This window comes from Rhinolophus sinicus, chromosome 2, assembly GCF_057876585.1.
Source record: "Rhinolophus sinicus isolate RSI-liver-muscle chromosome 2, RSI-T2T, whole genome shotgun sequence".
NCBI classification, from domain to species: domain Eukaryota; kingdom Metazoa; phylum Chordata; class Mammalia; order Chiroptera; family Rhinolophidae; genus Rhinolophus; species Rhinolophus sinicus.
In genome coordinates this window covers 64,596,050-64,616,954 of record NC_142502.1, presented here as the reverse complement: position 1 = coordinate 64,616,954, position 20,905 = coordinate 64,596,050, and the positions used below count along the sequence as shown (strand labels likewise).

The window sequence follows — 20,905 nt, the reverse complement described above, 5'->3', positions numbered from 1 at the left end:
TTCCACTTTTAGAAAAAAATTAAGAATAGAAGACAATCTTTTACAGGAAAGTAGGCAATATATGCCCTGGTGTCATGAGGACTTAAGTCTTCCTCACAGCTTCTGCAATGGTAGTACTGTGCAATTCATTTACTTTTTTTCAGCAAATATTCAACCAGTACCTACTGCATGCTAAAAACTGTTCCCAAAGAGAGTCAATGTTCAGAAATGTGAACCTCGAGTACAACATTTTCAATCATAAGAGGAAGGTTATCTTAGGCTTATTACATTGAACTTACTAAATTTAGGAAAATGTTCAAATAAGATTTCATCAATAAGGAAGGAAGCACAAATGGATTTATTGTCAAGCCTTAGTTAATCAGATAATTCCGTAACAAGCACAGCTCTCCTCCCCAATTCTACTATTTGTTATCCCTTTTGGTAATTTCAGGACTTTTTATGGCTCAAGAGGCATTAGGTTAAGCAAAGGGTTTTACTTTCTGGCCAAAATAAATGACTACACGATGATAGAAGAATGGGAAAGAAGGAATTGCTACAGGTAGATCTTCAGATCATGAATGTGATGCACCTTCCTGGGGCTTTGTCAGGTTAGACCCCAAGCACACTATTGCTTCCAGAAACTGTTTCCAGTAGAAAATTTTACAGGCATTTTAAACTCTCATGGGTGACTCTCTGAAAATATCACAGTTGGTCAAAAAACATATGTGTTTCAACTCTTTCTAACTTGCTCTGCTGTTAGCTTATAAAAACTCATAGGTGTATATTGGACTCATTAAACTGAGGGACTCATAAGCACGAGCTCAATCAGGGCAGGGTGCTGACAGGCATTATACATTATGCAAGCTTCCCCACATCATTCTGCCAACGTGCTTCCATTTTAATCCAAAACATTCCCAGCTTGTCAAGCACTAGGCCTCCCTGGAACACATAAAACCAATCATGCCACCTCATGCAGAGGTTCTCCGATGTGAACAGATTTCCGCTGGACACTGTAAGGAACCCACTACCCCATTTTCACATGTTACTTCAAATCAATCCAAATTCCTGTCTCCACAGCCAGTAAAACAGTAAAACAGTAATCCTGGGAAAGCAGATAGAAGAAAATGGAGCCCAAAGCTTACTGGCTTGACAATTGTAAAGCACCAGATTTATTCATCACTGAATAAAGCCAATGAATATTCATGACTCAACTACAGAGATTTCATTTAAGAACCCCCTGAGGGTGGAGATGTTTGTTTGTTTGTTTGTTTGTTTGTTTGAGAATCTCCTGTGACAGGTCGAGATCATACCGAAGTTAAATGCAAAAAGATACTTTCAAATCTCCAAATTTTCTGAAGTGGCCACACAGAGAACTCACATAAAATATTTAATAATTTCATGTTGACAAATTGGCACGTCAAGACAATTAGCCTCTTTTTAGCAAGATGGTGGACAGATGTATAAAAGAATCATGAGTCTGATTGTTCTACAAAAGTCAATAAGGCTGAGTCTCCAACAGAGTTAATATGTCAAAGAAGAGAGAGATAAGAATTGGAAATCTGATGGAAAACAGCCCGGCAGGAAACACAAAGGGAAGCATGTTGAACTGTGTTTGGAAATAGTATGGGTAAACTTTGTTCTAAGACATGTGTGGAGCTGGAAGCAAGACACCCAGGAAGAGTGATTATGAGCCATAAATAAGAGGTTTATGACAACCTTAACAATAAAAGACTAGTGGGAAGTGAATTCCTCATGTTGGAATGTGAGCTCTCTGTAAACCTCATGAGAAGAAGTCAAGAGAAGAGGCAGAAGAGCTCTGAATTCAACAGAGGACTCTGAAGAGTGGTAAAGTGAAAAAATATATAGTGATGCGCTTCCCTCAATTAAAATAAAAGCTAAAAATACTATCAAAAACTGAAATCAATTTTACTAATATCTAGAGGAGGTTCAAAGAATATTTACTGGTCATCATATACCTGAAAATGTGCTCATTCGTGCCACTAGTTATTTGTGCCGAGTGTAAATCAGTCTCTAGGTTAGGTGCGCCTAAAGACAGGTGTGCTACTAGAAGTGTGTGTGAAGTGTTTGGGAGCTCAGAGAGAGGATTATACTACGCCAGGTCAATTTAGTTTTTTCTTTAATTGACAGATCATGTTAAAAGGGAAACAATACAAGTAGTTCCGGAGAATTTGATTTCTCCGAATCTGACATTCTTATCAATAAATAAAGACTATATGGTCTAGGTTGTATTCTCATGTGTGAGTATACAATCAACAAGAGGGTTAAACCCAAACTTTGGTTATACTCATCATCAACCTAAGGGAAGTCATTGAATGAGATGGTTGGTATTCATTGATGCTTTATCAACAACTTAGCTGACAGGATGCAACACAAGGTCACTAGAATGGTCAGCAACAAATTGGGCATAAAGGGAACATTAGAAAAACTGGGAACAGAATTAATCTGAATATATCAGGCCAAAACCAAAGTGATGTTCTTTAGGAATGCTTATAGGTTAAATACAGACACACAACTGGGTTAGGCAAAGATTTCTTAGATATAACACCAAAGTCACAATTTGTAAAATAAATTAATTAATTAAAATTAAATAGACTTTATTAATTTTTTTTAATTTTCTGCTCTTCAAAAGGCAATGTTAAGATAATGAAAAGACAAACCACGTATGGGAAGAAAACATCTGAAAATCATATATCTTATAAAGAACTCTAAAGAACTCAATAATAAGAAAATAATTAACACTATTTTTGTTAAACGGACAAAAATATGAACAGGTACTTTATGAAAGAAGACAAACAGATGGCAAATAAGAACACGAAAGGATTTTCATCATCATTAGTCATTAAGGAAATTCAAAGTAAAACCAATGAGATGCCACTGCACATCTAGTAGGATGCCTAAACTTTAAAAGATGGAACAAAACAGGTGATGGAGAAGATGTGGGTAAAATGGAACTCTTATACACTGCCAATGGGAACACAAAATGCTCTATCCATTTTGGAAAACAGTTTGGCAACTTCGTAAAAAGTTAAACATACATTTACCTTGTGATCCATCCATTCTAACCCCTAAGTATTTACCCAGGAAAAATAAAAGCATATGTTCATATAAATATTTGTACACTAATATTTATTGCAGCATTATTGGCAATAGCCAAAAACTGGAAACAACCCAACTGCCCATTACCAGGCAAAATGAACAAAGGAATTGTGGTATGTCCATATAATGAAATACTACTCAATAAATAAATTAATTAATTAATTAATTAATACACTTTACAGCATGGATAAGTTGCAAAATAATTGTGCTAAGCGAGAGGAGAAAAGAAATACATATCGAATAATTCCATGTACACAAAATTCTAGAAAATGCAAAGTAATCTAAAAATGACATAGAGTAGTTCAGTGCTTGCCTGTGTGGGAGCCATGGTGCCTGAAGAAAGTAGAAATGGGAAGCATTCCCATTAAAGGCAATAAAAAGGCAAAAGGAAACTTTTGGGAGTAATAGATATGTTCATTATCTTCATTGTCTTTATGGTTTCACTATAGTATTCATATGCTGAACCTTATAAAATTATACATACTCAGTGTATGTAATTTAGTGTATGTTGATTAGATCTCAATAAAACTGTAAACACACACACACACACACAAAATAAAAGGAGAAGATTCCAAATGAAGAAAGAAAAGACCTGGCATGATAATGGATCAGTGTATCTATATATCACCTTTATAATATTCTTGTCAGAAAGGCAAAATGGTATTATTGTGCAAGAGTTCGCAAATAATCTTTCATTATTACAGTACTGGTCATACCCTTATTCAAGTACAGAGGTTGGTCTGGGGTCCATATTTGAAAAATGAGAGAATGAAATTTAATAGAAAATCTATTCATTGCATATGTAATTGGCTGGACTAAAAAGTATAAGCATTGAATCATTTAAACTTTCTAAATAATGGCTACAAATTTCTCCTTTCAAAATCTCCCTTCTGCTGAGTAGCCACCTCCCTTAACAAAATCTCAATTCTGGTTCCGTTATTTTTCCATCATGTTTGGGCATTAAAACCATGTCATATCCTGTGTAAAGCTTTCCTTTCTCTCCAGTTCTAGCTGAACTATTGGTTCAAGCTTGTCAGGTTGGGGAGCTCTGGGGTTGTCTGCCCCCCTACTCTTCTCTTTCACTCTCCTTGTCTCATTCTCCTATTTTACCCCAGCATGTGCTCACTACAAAAGCTTCAGGAGTGGGCATTGGGTAAGATTTGACATCTTCTTGCTTCAGCAGCCATAAGTCATGGGTAGCAAGTTCACTGTCCTTTTCCTGTCCTTTGTCACTGTTTCTCTCCCTATGTCAGGCATCCAAATGCTGCTTGTCTCATGGGGTTGCATTTGTTGTTTTTCAGAAGGCCCTAAGTGACCTCTCCCTGAATAGTGCCTGCACAGGTGAGAAATCTGCTGAGGCTCTGAGCCTCTGCCCCTTGCTCCCTACTCTCATTCACCAAAATGGGTGGCCTAATTCATAACGTTTTGTGCCTTAGGTCCCCTCACCCAAGCGGACACCATTCCTCAAGGCTCCTACCGAAATTGAGCCTTATCCCCCTTAAGTCCAATCCCCCTTCGAAGTCTCCATTTGACCACAGGAAACTCCCACATTTCCTTGTCAAATCAAACAGACTGCCCCCTATCTGATCCCAGAGTTCCCTCTCATTTCCACCATCTTGCTCCTGCTCCTTTTCCTCACAAGCAGTGTTACACATTCTAATGGCTTTGGAATTAGGGGCACAGCAACTTTCAGAGAAGAGACTATTTTCTATTCCTAACTATGGAGAGAAGAATAGTCTGAGCACCCAAATCTTGTGGACAATGGAAGGAACAACTCAAATGCTCCCTCTTACACAAGGCCAAGAGAGGAGAAAGATATCATTGCCACTCAAGAAATTCTTCTTTTCCCCCAAATCAGCTCCTTCCCCCATGTCTGATACGTTTTCTTGATAAATGCCTGCAAACTGTTGAGCCTCTTTCATGGGGTAGAGTAGCAGAGACTCACATTAAGAAGTGAGCCTTCTTTGGACTTGACCTTAGAGAATTCAGTAAACGTCCCCAGCAAAGGGGCTCCACTGTAACCCCTGAGCTACTGCTGGATGGCTTCCAAGGAAGAAGGTCTTCATCAGTCCCAACACACTGACAACATGAGTCTACTTTCTACAGAGCCCTCTGCTGGGTGCTCCAAAGAATTCCAGAGTGAATGGGTGTACAGTCTGACAGGGGATAGTCAACAGGTAACTGAATAACCATCATGGTATAGCAGAACAAATTCCACAAAAGCGCCACAGATAAAGGTCAAGGAGAGATTGTAGTGCACCAAGCACAGCTCAGGAATTGTCTTCCTATACTCAAAATGGAGGAAGAGATTTTCTGTAGCTGTGGGATTATGAAGACATTGGCATTTGTTCTGAGCCTTGAACAGAATGAAGAGTTTAAACTTGTAGACATAGGTGGGGCAATTAGAGGTGAGGAAATTTTTGGGAGACAGTAAATCAAAAGGGGTAACTTATTAACTATCTTTAAATACAATGTTTCTCAACTTCCCTGATTATAGGAATCACTAGAGATGCTTGTTAAAAATACAGATTCCTAGCTCCACCCTAGACCTCCTGGATCAGACCCAGAGAAAGCGACAGGGAATCTGAATTTTTAACGCATACCTCCTGGGAGATTCTTAGAAAGAAGCAAGTTTGGGAAATACTAATCAAGATCTAAAGTCTACTTTGAGTAAGAAATGAAACTGTTACCTATCTCATTGGACAAAAAGAAACAAAAATATAGGCTCTCCTTTCTGTAAAAGTTTGGTGTGGAATAAGAAAGACTCTAATTAAAGGTTTCTAAATACTGCAATAGGCTTTTATGAGAGTTGGAATCCCCATCCTTGAAAAGCTTTTAATATGGAGGAAATCACTCTTTGCCCTAGAGGGGCTGGCTCTGGGGAACAGGCAAAGGACTGAATTATTTGGGGATCATTTAGGGGTTGTGAGAAACTGAAACCCTCTCAAGCTAGCATGAATGAAAAGAGTTTATTGTGAGAACACAAGGGAATCTCAAGGGAGCCAAATAGAGGAACCAGAAGCAGGCCTTAGGGAAACTGGAAAGTCACCAGGCACCTTTGCCCTCCCTCTCTTTTCACCAAGTACTCTCTTAGTGCTGTTTCTCTGCACCTATATTTAATTCTCTCCTCTCCTCAAGCCAGCTTCTCAATTTAATCATCCACTCACCAACGGCAACTGCATCCTCCAATCCAACATGACTCACCAGATATTTGGAGTGAAGCAATACATTCTCTATGTCCCAGTTCCGTAGTCCTCCAGGTGATAAAATCTGATTGGTCCATTTTGAGTCACATGCCCACACCTGATCCAATCAGCTGTGACTAGGGGTATTTCTTTCTGCACTCTGAGAGTATAGTTGGGAGAAATAATGAAGCTCTCATAAAAGAATAAATCAAATGACTCTTCTGCTACCTTTATTTTATATTTTACTCTAAAAACAACAATGTTCTTACTTGAAAACCTAATTCTTTTAAGAATTGTCCCTCTTGGCTTCATTCTGAAATGTTTATAAAAAGGACCACCTGTTGGAATACCGAGAACAAGTAGTACTTGTAAACAATGAGTGATCTGGTCTGGTTTCAGAACCTTCTGAATAATCTGACTTCTTATCTAAGAATTTCTATGTCTACAAATTCAACGCAAGAAGCATTTTGCTAAAATTCCTCAAACTTTTTTGCTAATCAATCTAGTCATTTTAAAACCCACGTGCTTCCAGATAAACTTCTATGTGTGTTTTCCTAATTAATTTTCACTTAGTTCATCTGAATATTGGCTTAAGTTATTTGACGTGCAGAGAGCTTTTCTAAAAAGCTGCCACAGTCGTTTCTTTATGAACAAGAAGACTGACTTTCACCCTCAGTATATGGAATTTGAATCCCTTAGTGCCTCAGCTTGAGCTCGGTTGGTCATCCTGGTCCCCAACTCAATACTAAGCTTATTCAACATGAAGGTTATCTTTGGTTTTAGAAGGAAATGACTCTTTATATCTTATGACTAAGCGATGTGAAGGAAGAGCAAAACCACCAAACCATTCTGTCTAGAAGTTCTTGTAGCACCATAAGTGGAAAGGGGTGGGGGCAGTGACCCTATTATACGTCTTGCCTCATAATGCTTGCAGGTTCCCTAGTACTCTAAAAGGCCACTCTCGTTCCTTTTCCTCTGATTCTAATGGGTTCTAGTTGACTCCTCTACCTGCCTTCTATACATTCTCTCCATCCTCCTCTGCGACCTCCTCCCAGTCATATTCTCCTCTGAATGAGCTACTCTCATCCCAGAATATGAATTACCATTGTCCAGTGACAGCATGATTGACAGTGTGTTACTTTTCCAAATAGGCTCACTTTAGCATCGCCCATTACTCTGATAGAGAGCTCCAACAGAGAACTAGGCAGGAGAAAACTCTTTATTTAAACATTCCACCAAGGAAACCAGCCAAGGAAATTGAATAAAAGAATAGAAGCAAAGTAGGTGTTCAGTTAAAACAAAAAACTACATTTTGAAAAGCTAACAGATTATTTATCTCAAGTTGCCAGTTCCAGACAACTCACCAATTTTCCAGAGTTCTCCTCTCTTGCAGTCAGGGCTAGCCCTGAACACAGATGTACAAACTCTTAAAAAGAATGCATTTGCCACTCCACTTTAAAAATGAGGCAAATTGGGAGATACTATGAATGTATAAAATTCTGGGAGAGAAGATAAGGAAATGAGTTAAATAGCAACTATGCTTAGTCCAAGGGCCTGAAATGTGTCATTTAGAAAGAACGCGAAGGATGAGCCTCTCTGGAATGGCACAGAAGTAGAAGTAAACATCCGAACAAAAATATGAAAATGAAACAAATGATACTTCTCTTTTTTAAAAAAAAATTCTGTTGAGGTGAAATCCATATAACATACTATCAACCATTTTAAAGTATACAGTTCAGTGGCAGTTAGTGTATTTACAGTATTATGCAACCACCACCTCTTTCTAGTTTCAAAATTTTTTATCACCCCAGGACACCTATAGCATTTTCCCTTCCCCCATCTGCTTTCTGACTTTATAGATTTCCCTATTCTAGATTTAACATATAAAAAGAATCATACAATATGTATCTCTTCATGCCTCGTTTCTTTCACTTAGTGTAATGTTTTTAAGGTTCATCTGAATTGTACTATGTCTCAGTACTTCATTCCTTTTTATGCCTGAATAATATTTCATCTGATGTATAAACTGCATTTTGTTTATCCATCCATTGATGGATACTTGGGTTGTTTCTACCTTTTGGCTAATATGGACAATGCTGCAATACGCATTAATTTACAAGTTTCTAAAGAAGTGAGAACACCATTTATTGTGACATTCAAAAGAAAGGGAAAAACATTTTTAAGGTAGCAACTCAGCATCCATACCTCTACAAGTTACAAGGTGTACAGTAGTACTAACTTGAAAGATGATCCAGACCAAGTAAAGTAGAAAAACCTGGATGTTTTCTTAGCCACAAATCAAATTTGAAAACCTCAGGGGCTGATAGTAGCACCTGAACACATTTACCGGGGACCCTGTTCTTCACCCAGATAAAATCAATACGGATGAAACTAAACACAGTTCTATCAAGAATAAAGAAAGTTTGTGGCCAACTTCAGAGACATGTGAACAGGGGTATTTGCAATGATTAATGAATTAACATCACTGAGGAGTGAGCTCTTGTGATCATGTGCCTACAGGCAGACATGGGGTGGGGGTGGGAAGAGGAATTCAGAACCATTGTGTATTTTTTCCCCCCATGAAACTTGTTTTAAAGGACTGCACAGATTCAGGAATTGTGTGAGCATTTTGGGACTGTCAAACCATCGTCTGACTTTGTGAAGAATTTTTCCAAGGTGGATTTTATTGGCTTCAGCTGGAAAATCCATCCCACCACACCCTCAACCACCCCCATCCACCCCCACCAACAGCACAAAGCCACATGCCCACCAAGCACTGCCTGTCTTCTGTCCTGAAGTGATCAGAAAGCAAGAGTTCACCATGAGGGAAACACGTGGAGTCAATTTGTGCCTTGAGTTAGTCCCCAGCTTTCCACAATCTACAGGAGATAAAGCAGGGACAGCAACACCCCAACAGGCAAAGTGGCCCAACGAAGGTCACCTTTGCTAAGAGCACTTGTCCTTTTGTGAAATCTCCATTTTCTTTTTGGCAAGCAGTGGTCTTGATTTTCTAAATGTTCAGTAGAAAAATGTTCAGATTTTCCAATCTAAAACTTTCTGGAGCTTCAGCAGCACTAATGTATTCTTTATCAACACACACAATGGAGAAATGTTGCTGGCACCAAATAAATAAATAAAGACAGTTTAGGGAAAGGGGTGGGGTGGAAATTGCTGGGAAGGAAGCAACATCTGCTCCGGTTCACAGCATTCAGTTCAGCCCACCTCGAAGTCCCCTCCACCCCCACTAGATTTTGCTGCTCTGATGTTCACAGAGCAGCTCAGCTCTCCTCCAAGTAACCATGTCGACACAGGGGATCCAACAAAGTGTTGAAAAAGCAACGTGGAGGACCTCCTTCAGGCACACACTGTGAACAGAAGCAGCAATCACTTTAGTTCTCTTTGTTCAGAAACCAAATGTAAGCCTTTGCCAACTCTGGCTTTGAGGACAAGCTTTGAGGAAGACTTTTGCAGGATAATATTTTCCATGTTGGAGATAAATTCTAAAATTTTCCAGGCCCATCATGAAGGAAAAGTTCTTGAAGATAAATGAATCCAGCCAACCAATCTTCATTTCAGGAACACTGTGACAACCTCCTCACCATTGAAGTACACTCAAAAGGGATTATTCTACAGAGACTCCCCAGAGAGTGTGTGTGTGAGTGTGTGTGTGTGTGTGTGTGTGTGTGTGTGTGTGTGTGTGTGTTCTGGAGTAAGGAATCAGTCAGATGTGTCTGAGAGTTCAAGTTCAAGTAGACTTCAAGATAAATATGACTTACAATTTTAGTGTACTTATTTTTTAAAGAACATTCAAACTGAAATACAAAACACGAAAGTCCACTAGAGTCCCTGACTTAACTGTGGTAAAAATAAAAAATAAAAATGTACCTTAATTTAACCATTTTAACTATTTTTAAGTCTATAGTACAGTAGTATTAACTATATTCATGTTGTTGTGCAAAAGATCTCTAGTACTTTTTTATAGTGCAAAACTGAAACTCTATACTCACAACTTCCTTTTTTCTCCCCCCTACTCCCTGGGAACCAACATCCTACTCTTTGTTTCTAAGAGTCTAGAATCCTTGACTTTTAAAACTGTAAATAACTTAAAAGCCATTTATTTATTTCAAACCTCTCATTTTCAGCTGAGTAAGCTGAGGTGTGGAATATTTAAGATATTGGTCAAACAGTGGCCACTGCGCAATGGAGTCAGGACTTGGAACTCTGCTACCAAAACCCAACCCTGTCTCCAGTGTAGTATCATAGTAATAATGCAATTATGGTTTTTGTTGTCTCCCATCACTCAAATCAATGTTAATTACCATAAAAAAAAGCAACTTTGCAATAATTAATATACAAATATCAAATTACAATTCCAAAAATATTTTGTAAATTGGACAAGACAATCAAAGAAAATTTATGCCCATCCCATAATCCACCCCAAAACATTCTGCTCAGGCTTGAGGGAACCATATAAAATTCCCATAGAGAGTCTGGGAAAAAGCTCTGTATTAGAGAGAAGGTGAGTATTTAGCCTAAATAATTAAAAATTCTGGAAAGAGTTCAAGTACATCAAGGATGGGAACAGGTAATTTTTTATGTACAATGAAGCCACAGTAAGTATAAGACTTAGAGAAGAAAAGAATATACTGATCATGAGGTGTTTAGACATGGGAATGAATGACCCAAGACGGCTGTGAAATCACCTTTCTCGAAGGTCATTAGAATTTGTCTCCAGATTCTCATTATCATGACATCACTGAGTAAACTCCTCATTTTTCCTTCCCAGGCTTCAGTTCCGTGACTCTAAGCACAAGGGTTTTCACAGGCCATTCCAGTGGTCCAGGTATGTGCTGAGAAATACATTAGAGACCATGTGCATCCCAGTGAGAGCTTTTTCTCTGGGACAGCAAAACAGAGATTCTGATAGCATCTCGTAGAAGACTTTCTCCCTTGATCTTCAGTCTACCTGCCTAACATCGCTAGGAGGCAAAAGAGAATTGAGCCCAAAGCTATGACACTAGAAAGGCTAAAACTGTTTTTGTGAAATCACAAGTTTGAGCTGGCTGCAGAACTCCAAAGATGAATCTCCCAGTCCTGTGTACAGTAAATGAATTAAGGGCAAGGAAGCCACTATGCCATCCAAGGCCATTGGCAGCAGCAAAACTCATGGTTACGAGTTTAGACTGTGGAGACAACATGTCTGGATTTCAGTCTCACCTCTGGCTACAAGCCCTTGGACAAGTCATTAAAACTTTCTCTGCCTCAGTTTCCTCATGTATAAAATGGTAACTAGCTCCAAGGATTATGGGAAAGATAAAATGAGTTAATGTATCCAAATTACTTAGCACAAGGCCTGACCAATGATAAGCACTCAAAAAATGTCAGCAATTATTAGTAATCCACTTCATAATGTGCACCTTGGTCTTTTTACTCACACTTTCTCTCTCCCACCTCTTTCTTTCCTTAATAGCTTTATTTTCTCCCTTCATTTTCCTTATCACCCACCTATCCCCCCACTCATTCCCATGGGCAAGACCAATCTCATCTTTCATGATTTAAGAGTTAGTTAAAAGGACTCTTCTGACATAACATAAAACTTCCTCTAAAATATCATAATTAGACATTCAATCCTATGAATACATAATTATCCTTTTTAATGTAAAAGTCCTGGGAGAAGTAAATTTATTAGCCTGACTCCTCATTACTCTGGTACAGCCGCTTGCAGTTACATCTGAATGCAATTATCTTGTTAACTATTTATTGATTGTTTCATTGTTATCCTCTCCAAGTTCTGTAAAAAACAGGGGCTTATCAATTTTGTTCACTGCCATATTCCCAAGCCCTACAACAGAGCCTTGCGTGTAGTAGATGCTCAATAAACAAACATTTGTCAAATGTTGTAGGGCCAAACTACTCACTTTCCTCAAAAAACATGCCATGCTGTCCCTCCTGCCATCCGATTGTGTTGTTTCCTCTGCACAGAATGTAAGATTCATTCCAGATGTTCAGTGACTGCCTACTGTGTGTTTCCCTGGCCCATTCCTGCCAGTTTTCTAGGGCTCAGCTCAGGCATTTTAACTTCCATGGAGCCTTCTCTGACCTGTCTAGGTGGGGTTAGTGTTCTCTGCCAGTTCCCACGGTGCCCTTGCCTCATGGCTTAGAATTCCTAAAATCTTCATGTATCAGCAAATCCCTCAATATCACAAAACCTATAGTTTCCACTAGAAAATTGCTACTGGAGTAGATAACAACAAAAAATAGTTCTGAAAGGACTGTTGTGGAGGGAGGGGAAGGATAGAGGGAGGCTGCTGAACACAATTACTGGTTCAATGACCCCAATCCCCTGATCAAAATTCTAAATGTCTCTATGTTAGACCTTGAGGATAATTTGAGGAGACTCTAAATCTCTAATATCAAATCCATGAACATCAAAGTTCCAGTTCTATAACTAAGCACTCTTTGAAGAGAGAAACCACGTATTCCTCAGTTTCCCCACACTTGGCCCAGCGTTAGAAAGTGTTAAAACCTCCACAATATTTGTGAACTAAATGAATGTTTTTGAACTTCTATCAGTTTAATTACTTTTAGCCATTAAACTCTGCTTTAAAAAAATCAGATATTAAGCATCTCGACAATATGGTTTCCCCATCATAAGAACACAATGTTTAAAATTAAATGAAGATTTCTTTTTACTTCTTCCTTCCCCAAATTGAAATGATCCATCTAAGGAAGAAAATCCAGAAATAATATAGACTAAGAATGGTGTTCCAGACACTTCAGTAGACTCAACTCTGACCCCAAATCAAGACACAGGTCCTGACAAGTGACCACCCACACACTTAGGTTAGGCCATTGTCCTCCATTCTACATTGGTACTTTCTGGACACATTTTCCTTGGTGGGGCTGAGGGGGGGGGGGGGAGAGGCGGGGGTAAGGGGCCGGGGAGCTGTAAACATATGAGAAAGTCAGTGATAGGCACAGGCTAACATCAACAAATTCAACCAGGGAGAGTGTGGAAAGGGTCTGGATTGTGCTTCTGAACTAGTCCCCCACTTGCTAACCCAAAGATAATTCAGTAGCTTTAAGCCTTATTTCTCAAGTCAAGTCAGGCCCTGAAGACATTTTGAGAGCCTCCATCTGTGGGAATATACCCTCAGCTACCCATGGGAACAGGTAATAAAATGGGGTGAGATCAACACACCCAGCTTTATTTCTAGACCATATAGTCAAATCAGAAATAGTCTAAAGTTGACAAATTTTCTCAACTGTACCATAGCAATGATTTATATCTCTTGTAATCTTAATATTAACTCCAAATGTGTCAAAGAAGGGACTGTACCATTTCAAGAAATTTAATTTTTAAAGTCAAAATAAATTAGAGTTGTTTTATCAGTTCCAGACAGTTAGGAACCTCACCCTGATATATGTCTGTGCAACAGATCCTCCATTAAAATACCCCATTCCATTGCTGAAAAAGAAAATGCACTGGAATCACTTTGAGACAAATTTAGACATGTTGGGCAACAAAATATGCAGACAGCTACTTGGTATGCAATTAAAATACCACTGGTGGGAACGACTGGCTCTGGCAATGGTAACGGGAAATATACTTTTCCCTTCAGGAAACCAATTCCAGTCGACAGCCTCACTCAGCAAAATGAGATGGAGTTCTCAGCATAGCTCCTGGTAAGGGGTCCACCTGACCCCCATTCAGCACCTGATCAGCCACTGACAGACTACACAGAGGGGAGTCAGAAATACTTCTGGAACGGAAGCAAAGAGAGCTACACATACTTCACATGCTGAGTTCAGACAAGGCACAGCTGAGTTACTCAAAGCACTCTATGATACAGTCTTCTGAGAGCAAGTTGTAAGAGCTAACCTTGGAACTGAAATCATGAGGGTCCCTCTCGGTGTTCTAGAGGGGACACATTTAAGTTGGAGTCACCAAGAGCACATAACACTTCCAAGAAGGCCCATGGCAATTCTTACAGGATACACCTACCCTCTTCACAGTACTCTGAAAATTCCAAAATGACAGTTAAGCTTCCCATTTAATGAAGAAAAGGTCATATTTGCTTTTTTATGCAGGTAACATTGGTTATTAAGATTATGTAAATTTCAGGAGTACAACATTATAATTTGATATCTGTATACTCTATAGCACACTCATTACCAAAATCTAGTTTCTATCAGTTAGCATGTATTTAACCCCTTTATCCATTTGTCCTTCCTCCTCCCCCCATTTCCCTCTGGTAACTACCAACCTGTTGTCTGTATCTATAAGTTTGTTTTTGTTTTGTTTAATTTGTTTGCCTATTTTTTTTTGTTTCATATTCCACATGAGTGAAATCATACGATTTTTGTTCTTTTCCATCTGACTTATTTCACTTAGCATGATATCTCAAGATCCATGTATGTTGTCACAAATGGCAGTATTTCATCTCTGTTTACGGCTGAGTAGTAAGTATATACCTTCTTTACCCATTCAACAACTGATGGACACGTGGGTTGTTTCTATATCTTGACTATTGGAAATAATGCTGCAGTGAACATTGAGGTACATATATCTTTTTGAATTTGTGTTTTCATATTTTTTGATAAAAACCCAGAAGAGGAATTGCTGGATCATATGGTAGTTCTACTATTAATTTTTGGAGAAACCACCATACTGTTTTTTTCCACAGTGGCTGCACCAATTTATAATCCCACCAACAATGTATGAGGATTTCATAAAAAAGGCTAGTTTACTTCATAGTTTCACCATAACTGTGGGTGAGAGAAAGTCTTATCTCTAAGTTCTCTTTTTCCTCTTCCTCTTCTTCCTCTTTTTCTTCTTCCTCTTCTTCTCCTCCTCCTCCTTCTCCTCCGCCTCCTCTTCTTCCTCCTATTTCTTGTTTTGGAAAATGTCAAACATATACGAAAATAGAGAGACTAATATAATGAACCTTTTACCCATCACCTTGTCTAAACAATTATCAACTTTCACCCATCACCTGTCTAAACAATTATCAACTTATGGCCAATCATTTTTCACCTTAACTCACCCACTCCACTCCAACACTGGTTTCCTAAAGGCAAATCCCAGACATCATATCATCTCATCTGTAAATATTTCAGTCTGTGTCTTTAAAAGGTAAGAGCTCTTTTTTCAACACAGTCATTAACATATATAAAAACTTTTTAATAATTCCTTAATATCATCAAATATCCAGTCAGTAACCAAATTTCCCTAATTCTCTCATAATATTGTTTTATTATTTCTTCAAATTTAGGTCCATAATATATTGCCACTTATAGTCCTCATATCTCAATCTATGGCTCTCTCTCTCTCTCTCTCTCTCTCTCTCTCTCTCTCTTTCGACTTGTTGTTGAAGAAACCAGGATCTTTTTTCTCTGAATCATTTCTCATATTCTGAATTTTGCTGGTTGTATCCCCATGGTATCATTTAACATGTCCCTCTTGCCCTATTTCTTCCTGTAAACTATTAGTTAGGTCTAGCAGTTTGATTACATTCAGGTTTAATTTTCTTTTTTTCTTTTTTTTGACAAAAGTATTTAATGAGTGGTTAAATACAAGCATCAGGAATCATGTTATATCTGGTTGTCGCATTTTTTGTGATGTTAACAAGCCATTGCAGATCATTGCCTGAATTGTTTTATTGGTGGCTGGAAAATGAAGATATTCTCAATCTTTCTTCATTTTCTTTAAAGAGAATGGTTCTTCATCAACTATTTGATTGGCCTAAAGTACACATTGCACAAAACAAATAGAATGCTTGACTCTTTCCCTTTATCAATTTTCAAAGGAATGAGTTATTTCCCTAGCATCCTCAAAAGCATTTTTATGTTTTTTATTTTTATGTACCATTATGCACTCATGAATTTAAAAGTATTTTGTATATTTCAATGTATTGCAGTCATTAGTCCATTGCTTATTGATGCTCAAATTGTCTCATTTTTAACTAAGAAGAATTCCTTCAAATTGGCTCCTGAGTTCTTCTGTCATGATTCCATAGTCTCTAATAAACTTATTCCTTTATGTTATAATAAGATGTTCATGGCTTATCTAGGATATTTTTTACTGGAGAGCTGAAGTCAGACATTTCTCTAAGGAACCCTTCATCGTTTCACTGGGAAATGGTTTTTAGAACCCACTATGTGGGTGTTAGGGGTGCTCAGTACTACTGGATTGGTCACTTTTTTCTAGAAACTCTCAAAATACAAAGCTAGAAAATATTTTTAAAAGAAAATACCATGAATTTATACTGATATTTTAAATTCAAATTTAGGATAATAAGTTTTTACCTAACTTCTTTCATTTTATATTTGTGATCTTTTTTATATTTGTATGACTTTTCTCTAAAGCTAAAAAGCCTGGTTAACTATAAACATTTACATAATTATTAATTCTCTTTGTCCTATAACATACATACAAAATAGTTTCAGAATAACAACAATACCACTATTATTGTCAATAATAATAGTGACTATCAACAGCTTAAATTTTGTACAGATCTTTTTGTCCTTACGGCATGTGCCACGAGGGTTTTAAAGTCTTGGAAAAAGCTGAGATATACAAGATGGCAGAATAGATAAACACTGCGCCTGCATCCTTCCATGAACATATTAAAATGACAACTTAATTATAGAACAATCAAGCTGGAGAACCATTTGGAGTCTAACCAAACACAAGTCTTATAACTGAAAATATAAAAAAGCTGCCACTTCGAGACTGGTAGAAGGAGTGGAGACATGGAATGGGCCCCAAACCTCCCATGGCAGTTGAAAATCAGGAGGGATCCCTTGGCAATGGAAGTTCCCCCCGAAGAAGGGACAGCCCCCCACACAAGATTCCCCAGGCCAGAGTACAGATGCTGGGAAAATGAGCCCCCACAATATCTGGCTGTGAAAAACAGTGGGGATTCTGACCATCCAGGAGAAACAGAAGGCTGTGGGAAACCCAAACATCCTCTTAAATGGCTCACTCACAGACTCATTCACTCACAGACACTCACCTGAGGCTCCGGCAGAGAGATGGTAACTCAGGAGGCTTTAGAGACATACAAGGGAGCAGACTGAGGTATGTGGCTACAGGGGGAGTACCAGAGGACAGTCGGCATTTTCCCTGTGTGAGGTCCTTCTCCCATGAAGCTGGCAGGCAGACGCCATCTTTTCAGTGTTGAGCCTGCCCCCATGACAGCCAAATCTGAATCTGATTGGTCTAGTGAGCTCTGCTACTCCACCCTGCTGACTCACTGGGATCACACACCACCCATCTCCCTCAACACCTGAGGCACTTTATCCACAAACAGCCAGCCCACCCACATTGCACTCTTTCTTAGAAAACTATCAGAGTCCATGGGCCTCAGGTGGGTGGCAACTGGCCTCAGTGTGCTCTGAGATTTTTGCTGAGTAGCTTCAGGCTCAGCACTGCCACAAAATCAGAGTCTACATTCAGCTGGTAACCACAACTCTTCCCACTCTAGTGACTCCCTGAGACCCTGCCTCACCCAACTTGCATACTGTACGAGGCTTTATCAGTGGCTGAACATTAAGAGAGCTGGCAGGTGGCAGCAGGCTGATGGGTATCCTGGCTTTTTGCAGAGTTACCTCACGTGGTAGCTGTCCTCAGTTCGCAGGATGGCTCCTCCCACATGCCTCCAGGTTTGGCACAGGCAGCGAACAAATGCAGATCACTTTGTAGCTCCTACTAGGTAGGCCCTGGCCAGTCACAGGTAGTGGCTGATCTGGACCTGAACCAGAGCCCAAGAAGACCCAGGACAAACATACTTGGAGGTTGGCTTCAGACCACAGCAAAGCACCACCCAATTAGCCCCACAAGCGGCACACTCAAGGGTGGTCTCAACAGGCACTAGAGCCCACTGAGAGAATCCCACTCAGTGGATAAGCCTCCCCACAGCAGCCCCTAAGCTGTGGATGTGGTCAAACCCCAAAGCCAGTCAGCCTGAGGGTCAATATCACCCATTGATGTGCCAATAGCAATCAAGGCTCAACTATAACAGGAGAGCACACACTAACACAAGGAACTCTCCTGGAACACACAGATCAGTTGACCAGAGAGACTCTACCACCAGGCCCCACAGGACACCTAGTACATAAAGCCATGTGGCCAAGGCTGGAAAACACAGAATATTTACCTAATACATAGAAACAAACATAGAGAGACAGTCAAAATTAGGAAACAAAGAAATGCATCCCAAATGAAAGAACAGGAGAAAAGTCCAGAAAAAGAACTAAAAGAAATGGAGGCAAGCAACCTACCAGAGACAGAGTTCAAAACAATGGTTACAAGGATGCTCAAGGAACTTAGTGAGAACTTCAACAAAGAGACAGCAAACATAAAAAAGAATACAGAAACCATAGAAAAGAACCAGTCAGAACTGAAGAATATAATAACTGAAATGAAAAATGCCCTAGAAGGAATCATCAGCAGACTAAATGAAGCAGAGGATTGAATCAGCAAGTTGCAAGACAAGGAAGCAGAAAACATCCAATTGAAACAGCAAAAAAAAAAAAAAAAAAATCTTGGGTAGCAATACTTATGCCAGACAAAATAGATTTTAAAACAAAGGCTATACAAAGAGACAATGAAGGACCCAGTTATCCCACTTTCAGGTATTTATCCGAAGAAACCCAAAATGTTACTTTGAGGGGCTGTGTGCATTCATATGTTCATTGCAGCATTGTTTACAATGGCTAAGATATGGAGGCAGCCTGGGTGTCTGTCGATGGAAGAATCAATGAGGAGAAGGTGGTACATACATACAATGGAATATTGCTTGGCTATGGAAGAGAATGTGTTCTTGCCATCTGTGATGGCATGGATGGACCTAAAGGGTATTGTGCTGAGTGTCAGTCAGAGAAAGCAGAGAAAGACACATGCAATGTGATATCGCTTATATGTGGAATTTAAGAAGAAAATTAACAAAACAGAAACAAACTCATAGATACAGAAAACATTTTGTTGTTTGCCAGGTAGGAGGGGGTTTGGGGATGTGTCTGTGAAAAGGTAAGGGATTAAGTGTAATGTACAATAAAGTCAATAATATTGTGATAGCATAGTATGATGTCAAATGGTTGCTGGACTTATGATCATGTCTTTAGGTATATAAATGTTGAATAAATATTGCGTACCCCCGAAACTAATATAATATTGTGTGTCAGCTATATTTTTAATAAAAATATTTAAAAATAAGCAAAGAAAACCAGAATAAAACAAAGTCTCCTAGAAGAGATCTTTATGCAGTTATGTCACAAACTCAGTTGGATTCATTTGTTTCATTTTTTATTTGATATTTTAGCAATTTCTTTTTAAGTTTTATTTTATTTTATAGCTATATAAAATATGTACATGGTTCCAAAGTTAAATCTACAAATCAAGACATATTTTACATGGTTTTTTTTTAGTTGTAGCATATTATTCTATTACTCAATATTAGAAAATATATGTATGTGTTATATATAAGATAGATTTTTAAACAAGTTGTGTCAGGATAAGAAGACATGCATGTGGAAAAAGATACCATGCAAATATATACAGAGGGTGCCAAAAAAATGTATACATATTTTAAGAAAGGAAAAAACTGTATTAATTGTAATACTCAATAGTCAATATATACCGATAATTGACTTCTGCAATTACAAGAGGTGCTCAGAGTGGTTACCATCAGAGTCCAGACACTTCTGATTCCGGCGAACTACTGCTTGAGCATTGATAACATCTCTGAAACTGCATATACTGTTTTTTTTGGCACCCCGGTATATATCCATTTTCTTTGATCACTTTTCTCCACTTTACTTTTTTCACTTTATAATATATTAACAATATATCCTGGTGATCACTTTGTGAAAATACATAGACATATTCATTTACTTTATTATTACAGTTACATATGACTCCTCATTTTTAATTTGTTTTTATAGTTACATAATATTCATTTTTTTCACAGCCACATAGTACTCCATTGGGTAGCTATACCATAATTTATTCAAACAGTCCTCTATTGATGGACACATGGGTTTTTTCCAGCCTTTTGCTACTGCAAATACTGCTTCAATAAATGGTCTTGTGCATAACTTGGGAGCATAATTTTGGGGTTAAATTGTGTCTTTGGGATAGATTCCTAGAAGTGGGATTGCTTGACAGAAGGATAGATGCATATGCAACTTTTTAAAATATTGTCAAAATCCTGTAACAGTTTGCATTCCTACTAGTAATGCCTAAGAGGACTTCTTTCTTCACAAACTAACTGGGAGTGTTCAGTGTACAACTTTTTAATTTTGCCAGTGTGATAGCTGAGAAGTTGTATCTCAGTGTAGTTTTAATTTACATTTCTCTTATTAGAAACAAGATTGAACACCTTTTCACATTTCTAAAGGCTATTTGAATTTCTTTTGCTCTGAGTTGTCAGTATCTCCCATTTATTTTTCTATAAGATTGTGGTCTTTTTTATTTTTGAAGCCCTTTAAATAATAGGATATTAATCCTTATCTGTGATAGAAGTTGCAAATATTTTGTCAGCTTGCCATTTTTCTTGTATGTATGAATGTTAATTGGAGGGAGGGCATAAAAATGATTTTTTTCTTACATGCTTATCAAC

The 20,905-nt window shown here is 38.4% G+C and overlaps 1 long non-coding RNA gene across 2 annotated transcripts in view; it reads right to left on the bottom strand.

Annotated features, from left to right (window-relative positions):
• Window positions 1-2,486: 2,486 nt before the first annotated feature.
• LOC109453490 (uncharacterized) overlaps window positions 2,487-20,905 on the bottom strand; it is a 64,346-nt gene continuing 45,927 nt past the window's right edge. For both annotated transcript variants that reach the window (XR_016020266.1, XR_016020265.1), the window contains one exon: window positions 2,487-9,646. This is a non-coding gene — a long non-coding RNA (uncharacterized LOC109453490). The remainder of the gene's footprint in view (window positions 9,647-20,905) is intronic.